Here is a 10,193-nt window from a genome sequence, read left to right as displayed (position 1 = left end):
CTGTTCTCCCTATCATCTATGTGGAAAGCATTCATTTATGATTTCAATCACCACTTACCAAGTGAAAGAATAACAGCATCATTGCCCAAACCAGTCTAAGCCCACATTCCTGCCATCAGATCCAGAGTTGTGGTTTTTATGCTGAAGTAGCCATAAAGGACATTCCAAAGTCTTGTTATGAACACAGGGATCTACATCAGCCTGCTCAACGAGCAGCTGAAGTTTGTCATAGAGGCCAAGATGGAAATGGGCTACCCATAGGTACATAAATCTGGGATTTAGCTTGGTTTTTGTCCCCTCTCAACAGACCAATCTACACTAGGCAAACCCAATTGGCATCAAATGGGCCAAACAGACTGCAGAAGAAGCACTTTAAATGTACAGTAATTTCATGATTATAAACCGCACCTGATTATAAACTGCATGTCCAGGTGTCGGCAACGTTTAGGTCTTCGTCCATATATAAGCCGCACCTGATTATAAGCTGCACTTTTGTTTGCAGCGAGGATGCTTGCACAACTTTCACAAAGTTACCAATTAGTAACAGAATCGCAGGATCACGGAGTTTACTGGCTTGGCTTGGGGCCATGCAGGCTCGGATTGGCCCCACTTTTTCCCCGCCGGGGCCAGGCGGGCTCCAGCTCGGCTCGGGGCCGTGCAAGCTTGCACTTCTGGGTTGGCAAATTTCTGAACCTCATCAATATATTGGCCGCACCTGATTACAAGCCGCACTTCCGGGTTTGGACCAAAATTTTAGTCAAAATGGTGCAGCTTATAATCGTGAAAAGTTCTTAAAAGTTCCAGTACATTTCAACATGAAGGAAACGTCATGTTTCTAGAGTGGGTTAAGAATGCTTTGCAACAAGGACATCCACAGATATTGCCTACAAATTAGTGGGGGGACAAATAGAAATCTTTATAGTGACTTAAAAAACCTTGAGAACTCTCAGTTTATCCCATTTACTTTTTATGTTTCTAATAGAGAGTATATGCTTGCCTACAATTCATTTTCATACAAAAAGGCAATCAGATTATACACCAAAAAACATTATGAGTTGTGAAAAAGTACTTCCCCTAACTGTTAAATGAAAAGGAAAATATAAAATGTCAAAGGTTTCATTATATTTTCCCATAAAAAAGAAAATATTTTGTTTCATGGTAGTGAAATTAAAAGTACAGTAATTTCACGAATACAAGCCGCAGCAATTTGACAAAAATTTTGGTGGAAACCCAGAAGTGCGGCTAATAGTCGGGTGCGGCTAATATATTAATAATTTTCTGACATTTACAACCCCAGACGTGCCAGCCAGAGTGCCGAGCCAAGCACCGGCCACTAAAAGCCGGCATTTCGCAATTGTTACAGTGTTACCGTGTTGCCCTGGCTCCCTGCAGGCAGCACGGGGGGCGGGGAGAGAGGCGGGAGAGCTCTCTTTCCTCCTCTGCCACAGCCCAGGGGAGGAGGGGGGGGGGGCGCCGCCATTGCCGCGGCTCGGGGAGCCGATGGGGGGGGGCGCCGCCATTGCCGCGGCTCGGGGAGCCGACGGGGGGGGGGGGGTGCCGCCATTGCCGCGGCTCGAGGAGCCGACGGGGGGGGGGGGCGCCGCCACTGCCGCGGCTCGGGGAGGAGGCGGGGTGCTTTGTCTGCGCCCGCCGCCGGCGCCACGGGCGCAGGAAAGCTCCGTCCCCGCCCGCCGCCGCTGCCGTAGGAGCAGGGGAAGCTCCGTCCCTGCCTGCCACCGCGGGGCAGCGCCGACCCGGGGTGACCGAGCCCAGTGGCAGCGGCGGCCGGCCCCGAGCGGCAGCACCGGGCTGGGCCACCTGGCCCCGTCAGCGGCCCCTAGCGGGCCGAGCCTGCACAGCCTTAGCTCAGCCAGTAAACCCCGCCCTCCCGCGGTTCTGTTACTAATTGCACGCGGGTCCTTGCTGCGAATGACAGAGCGGCTTATATTCGTGTGCGGCTTATCTATGGACAAAAACCGAAATATTTGCCAACACCCAGAGATGCGGCTTATAGTCAGTGCGGCTTGTATTCGTGAATTTACTGTAATTACCATGTGATGGTCCTGACTCTATTTTTTTAACTTCAATTTTGTAGGATACCCATCATTTTGTTCAGGAAAAAATAAAGTGAGGGAAAGGGAGAGAAGAAAACGCAAAAGAATTTCAAGTAAAAGATCATGGAACCCAAGATTACAGTCTTCCTATGGAGAAGATACTAAAAAATTGTTCCTGCGGAAAAGATGGTACTTGAAATATTTTCAGCAACCTCCAGTATTAAAAGATTTAAAGGCATTGCTCATCTACTGCAAGAACTCCATGCCTGGCAGGTGATTACTGGATTACCCAACCTAGCTGTTAGATTTCAGATGTGAAAATGAGTGTGTAGACAACTCACATGCCTAGTTACAGTTCACATCCGGTATGCATTGAGAGAAAAATCCTTTCTTCTAATGAATATGTAAACTGACTATGTAATTTTTGGTAATTGATGCTTATGCTTGCTTTCATTTTAACCCTTGATAATAACTGACAAATTGGCAGCTGAGGAAGAAAACTCTAAGCTGTAAGAATAATAAACAGAGTACAGTGAAAGATGGAAATAACCTCCAGCATAAATGGGAGGAAAACTTCAGGAAATGGGGCTAAGCCATCAATGGATTAAAAAAAAAATAGTTCGGTGTTTCTTCAACTAAAAATGAATGTACAGACATTTCCAAAAGCCAAGGACATTTCCTTTTCTGAAGTAAAAACACTAAATGTGTGTCAATTTTCTACCTTAGCTAAACCAAAATGGTATGGGAAGAGACTATTAAGAAAATTACATTTAATACAAAAAAGTTTTGTTCAAAAACAGTTTCAGATTGAGCACCTAAAGAGGAACTAAAAAATTGAGGCATTCATTCTGTTTGAACCTTACCATTTCCACAACTACTAAATTCTCATGAGGAGCTTAACTCTGCAGGTCAGTATCAATGACTGTAAAGTGTGCACCTACAAACACCTCAGAAATTCTATTTTTGCTTTCAAAATGTGAAATTGTTTCACAAGCCATGCAGCTTTATTAATAGTGTCTACATAGACTCACCTGCTGTCTCTTGTCCGCACGCAAACACAAAAAAAAAAAATTCCCCAAGGTCGTTTGGGCTGAGAAGAAGGTCAAGCTTGCTCACTCTTAATACCTTTGAAGCTGCTAATGCGACTGAGATGGATGAGAGTGAGTAGGATACAAGCCTGTCTGTCAGCAAAACACATGATCTCAGCAATATGCAGTGTAATTGATCTAAATCTCAGGTACAGCAGTTAACAGACTCCAAGGGGAAGAGAAGGCACTTGGACCACAGGGCTTGTTGTACTTGACTGTGTTCTTACTTGGCAAAATAGACATTGCTTAGCAACCTGATTTTTGCAGCTAGTGTCCAGTGGTAAGCACAGATAGTATTTTACACCAGCAGTTTCATTTTTACATCCGGAGGCTTTTGCCGAGTCTCTGTCAAAGGCCGGTTCATTACCTGATGAATTATTAGCTAAAACGCAATCACTTTTCTACAAGGAAAATTTTAAGAGATCAGAAAGTAACAGAAAAAAGATAGACATACATACATATACATACAATTAATGAAAGATAAGCTTTCTAATGTTTGGAGGTTTATTTTAGAGATGTGTGTCCATAGATACTTATTTCTTAAATAAGAATAAATACGGAGTCCAATTTCTATTTAATTGAATAGAGAACAGGCTAAGAAAGAAAAATGCGAGGCACTGATCCTACTGAAGTCTCAGACTGAACAGAAAAGAATGCATCCCTCCCAGAAACAGTGAATACAGTTAGGTTCTGGATATCATAAAGAGGTAATGCTTCCTTGTACCATTATGTTACCTGCAGCCTTGTACCATTATGTTGCCTGCAGCCTTGTTTGCTTGAACCTTGATCCCTGGTTGAACCTTCCTGAGCCCAAGCAAAGGTCCTACTAGAACCCCACTGGCATGTGTGGTTCAAAATCCTCCTTGTGCCTAGAAGACACTATCAAGCTGTTATTAGCTCTAGTGACACCAGGGCACAGTTTTATCCTCAGTCATACTTTTACTAAAGAGTATTAAAAGAACACAGAACACAGCCATTGCCATCTATCAGTGTATTATTTGTCACCTTGCAAGCTCTCCCCCATCCTTTCTAAACCGTCTACCAAGGCACCACCAGCACCACTTTTTTGACTCCTGAAGAGATCTCAACACTTAAGTAAGTATTGTGCTAATTAAGACTTTAAGAGCAGTAAGCAAAAACCATCATGTCTGGCCTCATACTTAGCAAATTACTCACAGTTCCTTGTTTCCCTTCACAAGATTGTCTCGATAACAACCATTGCCAGTAGGGATCTGAGGCAATGAGTGCAGCAAAAAACCCTAACAAATACATGCCTACATATGTGAGCTTCCCTTCTGTAGGCAAAAATAACAAGTTAAATGAGTGAAGGATCTGCTGCTCTGTTATGCATAGTAGCTGTGTATACACTGATGTGCAAGAGACTTCTGTCATAGCTTGTCAAATTGCCACAACCTGTCAAATTACTGATTTCAGAAACTTGTGCTACTCCTAAGGGAAGGTTGCTGCTTTGTCATTTTAGAAAGGTGGCACACCTCTGAGCTTCTTTCAGTGTAGGTCGAGGGAATTAGTGCATGTTATGTACGCCAGAAGGAGGTGGAATTGGCCAAGTTGAGCAAGTTAAGACAATCCAAAGCTTTGAGACAGGGGAAAAATAAATCCATGCGGAAGAACACAGTACAGGCATAAACAACACCCACACAGACTATATGAGGTCTTGCTTTCTTGCCTGGAAAAACAAACTCCTTTTTGAACTCTGTTCATTTTTACAGACAAAGCCATCAAGCTTAATGGACAAAAGTACAAGTCATAAGAACAGGACACTTAATCTAGGTAATTTATCTCATCCTTAAGTGTTTTCAACACAGACAGGAGTAGCTGCCACTTGGAACAGGCTTCCTCTAACTTCACTTTCAAACGACATTAACTTTCAGATGACTAAGTCCAAAGCATTTCACCTTAACCATGAGGCATGAGAGAGACTGAAAGACCAATTTCAACACAGTTCAAACAGGAACTGCTCTCACCCATGCAGAGGGTGATCCTTGCATGGCTACAGCCAGATAGCTTCCAGCAACCTGTGTTTTAGGGGTTTCCTGTGCTTGATGCTGCATCTAGATAACTGCATTTGACAGTCGTTGATGGAACAATTTTCCTAATACCCTTTTGAAGACGATTATGCCTTTTGGCTTCTATAACATCCCATGGCGATGAATTCTGCAATCTAATTTTATGTTGCATGACTAGCATTACTGACAGAGCAAGCCGCACCTTTCCAGGGATTCGGTAACATGCTGACACCATCTTACTTTTGTCTCATTTAATCTCATGAGTCATAAGCAATACAGCAAAAATTTCTACAGCTATCTGGATTCTTCCCCAATATCAAAAAGTTCTTTTAAAGTAATGGCTGCCAACAGGCAAATGATCTGGTGGACTTTTTCACAGGATTGTATTACTCACATAGCTCATTCTACCATAAACCTGAGGACAGCTGAGGCTGTTCAGCAAAGGTGACAAATAATAAGTAACAAATAGCTGTCTGCAGAAAGAAATGTGAGACGTGGAGGGGACAAGGAACCCTCTCACAGTCCTGGAGTAGCCCAAATAGGAAACAGTGGAATTTCCCTGGAGGAGAAAATCTAGGAGAAACCAGTATAAATTTAGAGAGAGAGTGAATAAGAAAAAGAGACGGGGAGAAGGCAAAAGATGTCTTTAGATTTCCATAAGAATTAAATTGGAAAGGGGAGTGGGAAAGATAGTGGAGAGGCAGGTTAAAGGATTGTATTCCTGTTGTTGTCAGTGGAGAGCAAGTAGGAAAGGAGACCTGGACTGCCTCTCTCCCAAGTCTGCTGCCCTAGGCGACTGTTTACTTTGCCTTTGCCCAAGCCAGCGTGAGATGTTATAAAATGAATTTCCAAAATGCTCTGAGTCACCAGAACATGGATGAGATCTGTGGATTCAAGCCACCTTTCAAGATTATGAATCTCTTCTGAATATCCATTATACCAATGATATATAACAAAATCACTGCTGTAATGTGATGCACATGTCAACTTTAAGGATACAGTCCCTGCTCAGATGGCATCAGCAGAGGGACACGTCAGCATGGTGGATTACCAGAGCAAATGCTTTAGCATGCAAAGTGATGCAATGTGTTTTGACAACAATTGTTCCCTTATGTTTGTTTCTGTGTCAGGTTTGACTTGACTATCTGCCAGGACAATGCTCAGAATCCTTTGCATTGCTATGCAGAAGCTGATTATGTGATCAAATGCTTAAAGCACATAAAATCACTTCCAAGATTCAATGAGATAGATGTGCCAGAAAAGTCAGTAGGTGTTTGAAGTAATTGACGATAGACCTGGATTTTTCAAAAGAATATGTGTTTTGGTTTGGATTTGGGTTTTTTTCTTGGTGGTGGGGTGGGTTGTTTGTTTTTTCTAATGCACTATCACATAATCTGCCTAGAAATTCAGCCTTAACATAATGTTCACATCAAATGAAATTCACCCGTTAAGAAAGAACATACACAGGGTCCTCCATGAAGTGGAAAAAATGCAGTCTTTGTGTGCAGCAGATCCCCTCTGAGCCTTCATTCCCTGCACACATGCCTAGAACAACAGATCAGACTCCAATGGCTCAGTAGAGCTGGTATTTGTGGGTCTGGGAGATTCGGCACTGAACCAAAACTCTTGCAAGTCCTTCGTCCACCATCTGTGATGCTGAAATTTTTCTAATGAAGGCCAACACCCCCAGAGAAATAATCTATATATAGATGGCTTTGGAATAAGCAAGTTGCCTGCTCTTATGACTTTTATATTGCATTTCCAGCCTACCCTGAGCCATCACACAGTCTACAAACTGAGCAAATGTGATTCCCATTCAAGAGGCAAGGGCAGAAGGCAAACCCACTGTGGCTCTTGCCCAAAAGCCATGATCTCAAATAGAGGCTTCATCCCGTGCTTCCAGGTTTGGGTCTAGCCTGGTACCAGTGTCTCGCTATACAGCTCTGCAAGAGTTTTGGGCCTTTAGAGGTATTTAGGCACCAAAACCAACAAAAAGTGATACCTATACACTTTCAGAAATCTGTCTTTAATTTCACCATCCCATGAATCTCTTTCATGGAGACATCTTTCATCTTTTCTGCTTCACAAGCAAGTTGTGAAGCTTAATTACACAATGACTATCAAGTCCAGTAAAAACAAAATATATTAAGAGTAGTTAATGAGATTTCTGTCACTAACATACTCTACCTCTTGTGAAATATTACTCATATGTAAAAAAAAATTTTAAAACCCAAACAAACAAAACAAAACCCAAAACAAACAACCCCCCCACGTATTCAATGTAAAGCCAATCAATCTTGATTGGTTGCATAAATGTTATACTATACAACTCAATGTTTGTTAAACAAAATGGAAAATATCATAGACTTTTCTGATCAACATGAAACACAGTTTACTCAGCCATGTATTAGTTCTTTCTTGTAGTGCCTGGAGTGACTGCCCATAGTGCTGCCTGAGTGGAACCCCATACCCACAGGTTACTTACTTCCCAAGGACTCCAGTGGCTTAAATACCTACAAAGACCTAATGAGAGGTCACAGTTCCCAAGTACCACATAAATTCACTGAAAGAAGATGGACCCAGTTTCAAATTGTGTGTACTTGGTAACACAGTCATAGCTTACCACTGGGCCCCATGTATAAAAAAGTGCACAGTGCATCATTGCAATTGCAGTGTATTCAGCCAGATCAGAGCCCACACACTGCTCTAGCCATTTGTCCATGGTCTTTGACCAAAGTACCTTGTTCTGTCAGGAAAAAAATGAAGAAAGGAAGAAAAAGAAAAGAGTTTCTTTCCTGACAGAACATACATCCTACCTATTCTGTACCTGGGCAAATACATTTCCTGTTAAGAATTACAGTATGGAATTCATAGATTAACAAAACTTTTGTAGAGATCAGACAGGAGTGGTTTCCAGCACATGAAGTCTGTTACAGCAAGTTCTATTACTATTCACCAAAGGGAAACATGTTTGTTGTCCTAAAGTGTGACTGCTTCCTGTTCTCCTCTTGTGAAATTGTTTAGGTCCTGTGGGACAACTGTACTGAGCTTTTGACACAAATATTAAAATTCTATTTGAATGTACAATGTTTTAATGCAAATTTTTTACCATAAAACCAAATGCTCCATTCAGTTAAATTAATAGAATTACAAAAAGATGTAATGATAGCAATTAAGTCTTGAAAATGCAAATTTTATAGTCAAGGACAATTACTTCATTTATAGTATACTGGAATGATGCCAGATGAAGGTAATTTAGATCCCCCTAGCTCACAGTTATATCATGAAGGATATCTTAATTTCATTAGTACAACAAAGATGGGTGAGAAGTTAGAGAATACAAAAAAAAAAAAAGGATGGGAGAGAAAATTTGACCTTTCTCATTTCATTGCAACAAGGATACATAGATCTTACTAAAGTATTAGTAATATTTCTTTCTATTCCTGCCTCTGAAAAAAGTAGCGTGTTTTTTTTTATTAGCAGCAATGAAACATTAGTATGTAAAAGGTCAGCTTCATTTAGACACTTAGAGCCAATGTGTTCATCCCACAACAGTTACAGACCCCCCATTATTTCAGTTTCAAGGATGTATACATAGCTCATGCCTTACCAGGCCTCAAGCCATGGCCTCAGGGATACATGGTTTTGACTCCAAAAGGAGTCAAAGCATTTTTTAAAAATTCTGCTCACACTTATAAAAAGTACTCCTGCCTTCTGCAGGAAAGTCAAATACCATTACTTTTTCATTAGCATAGCAAAGAGTAATCACGCAGATGCAGAATACAGAATTATATACTAGAGATTTCCTGGCCTGCTCTATGTGTGTGTAAAAATAAATAAATTAGAAATATACTGTTTCATACATTTACTTTAGCACATTATCAACTTCAAATAGGAGTTTGAGGGACTCTAGAGGTTGTTTCTTTCTTCAAACAAGTATCCAGGGAAAGACATATTAAATATTTTTTTATTTTACCATCTTTTTTCTTCATGGCCTGCTGTAACCACTGCAGAGAAACTCAAATCCAAGAGGACCCACTGGGTGTCAACAGGCTCCAGCTCCACACTGGTGTGTGTCCCCCATGCAGCATCACATTGCTGCAGGAATGTGGCAATGCAGGACCCCTGCCCACATCCCCTTCACTGCAAAACAACTTGGAGGTTACAGTGTTCTTATCCTTCACCCCACTGTTTCCATGATGGTCAGTGTAATATTTTTAAGCAGTAAAATGCACACATGCAAGCTTTACTGGGAGGTGAACACAAGTAAAACTGTTGTGTTATTCAGACCTACAAGTCTGCTAGATTTATTCCTCAGAAATGTTCATCCTCACTAAAGAACAACTATGACCTGACTTTAGTTCATTATTGATTTTAAGAACAGGGCTGTGGATATTTGGTTTTAAGAAAACAAAACCATTCTGAAGGAAAAATATATCTAGTGTAGGGTTTGTGATTTTTCCTCCTTATTTCTGGTCTGAAATACAAACGAGTGCATATGGAGACAGTCTGACTTCACTTCCTTCAGGACAGTCTTGTGAAATAAGAGCAGGCCCAGTGCTTTTTTTCCTTCTAGTCATCAAAATGTATGCAGCATGTGTGCTCAGGCACACCGGTAGTGCCATCCTTATTTTGCACTGATCTCACCAGTGAAGTCTGAACATGCTGAAGAGCTGGAGAGATGCCATGGACTTCAATGGCAGGATCTCACCTCAGAGTCTCAGTCCATATTTCTGCAAGCCAAAGAACCTATCAGTCATCCCTGTGCTTGGAAATGGTGGATGATATCCTAACTCATTGAAATGTTATTGGCTCCTTGTGTGGTTCAGATTTCCTTCAGTCAATTCTGTCTTCTGTCAACCAAGAGAAAATTTAGACCTTGCACCAATAAAGACTTTATCCTATGCTTCTGATGATTAAACTCTTACTATACCTGACAAGTTAGTATGAGCTTGTTACTTTTATGTATTTATTAGTGCATAAGGACTGGTGTATCATTCTAAACTCTCTCTCATTGTGGATGT

This window comes from Catharus ustulatus, chromosome 1 (genome assembly GCF_009819885.2).
Source record: "Catharus ustulatus isolate bCatUst1 chromosome 1, bCatUst1.pri.v2, whole genome shotgun sequence".
Lineage (NCBI taxonomy): Eukaryota > Metazoa > Chordata > Aves > Passeriformes > Turdidae > Catharus > Catharus ustulatus.
This window is presented reverse-complemented; position numbering follows the sequence as displayed.